The 994-nt window shown below is 39.5% G+C and overlaps 1 non-coding gene across 1 annotated transcript; it reads right to left on the bottom strand.

Moving 5' to 3' along the window:
• Positions 1 to 569: 569 nt before the first annotated feature.
• LOC145765764 (U6 spliceosomal RNA) lies at positions 570 to 676 on the bottom strand. Its single transcript, XR_014288638.1, has one exon. It is a non-coding gene; the product is annotated as a U6 spliceosomal RNA (small nuclear RNA).
• Positions 677 to 994: the final 318 nt, after the last annotated feature.

Genomic DNA, 994 nt, shown 5'->3' with positions numbered 1-994 from the left:
TAAATTTGTTAGTAAGATAAGTATGTTCTAAACCAGGGGTCACCAACTGGCGGCCCGCGGGCCGCATGCGGCTCGCCACGCTGTATCGCTGCGGCCCGCGGAAGGCATCAGCATACAAGTATAACCAAAAATACTTTTCTTGAGGAGTTAAAGAGCACGAAGGCAAAAATGCTTTCCGGGAAGCATATTTTCGCTTTGCATACGATTCCACCGACCGACCAATCAGATTATAGTTCTAGGTGGGGGTCGCTTAAGTTAGGCTATTCCAATGCGATGTCCAGCCACACTGTCCCAGTGGTTGATTAAAACGTCTGTTTTCGAATTTCGAAATTGTCTGTGAGCATAGAGTTGCTTATTTTAAGTTTGCAAATGTCATGTAAACACTAGTGTGCGTTTCACCGTTATTGCATTTCACGAGCAGTGTTCCTTTATGCAAGTTTTTGTTGGCAAAATAGGTCTGTGTGCCAAATCAATTTATAATAAATTGGAAAAATATTATATATAAATTTAAAGACTTTTTCTGATTGTATTATGAAAATATTTAGCTTAGTACTGCAAAATGTGTTTTTTTTAATATGGAACGCTTCACGATTTTGCGTGTCATCCTTGCGCAGGGACCATGCTAATCTTCTCTGTATCGTTCCAATTTTAGTATATGTACTGCCGAAGCAAGTACTGCAAAATGTTGTTAATCAACAAATTCTTGCCACGCTGATAAGCACCGCAAGTGACAGTTGTCTATAATAAACGAAAGACGGTTTTATAGACTCTCACAAAAAGGATGAAAAGCCAACTCATTGCTTTTTTAGAGGTAAGACCGTTCATGAATTACGATAGAATTATGATTTTTTGGTGATTTCCACAAGCGTTTGTTTCATGGTGCCTGTTTTTCCCCCTGTTATTGGAGCCTATTTTTCGCTGATATGTTTGCAGGTCACTACTGTTGGGCACCTGTATTGCGATGTGTCAAACATTTCCTTGTTTACTGAAATTG

The sequence above is a fragment of the Aplidium turbinatum genome, chromosome 2, assembly GCF_918807975.1.
Source record: "Aplidium turbinatum chromosome 2, kaAplTurb1.1, whole genome shotgun sequence".
Taxonomy (NCBI): Eukaryota; Metazoa; Chordata; class Ascidiacea; order Aplousobranchia; family Polyclinidae; genus Aplidium; species Aplidium turbinatum.
The sequence above is the reverse complement of the archived record's forward strand: the minus strand, read 5'-3'. Positions and strand labels throughout refer to the sequence as shown.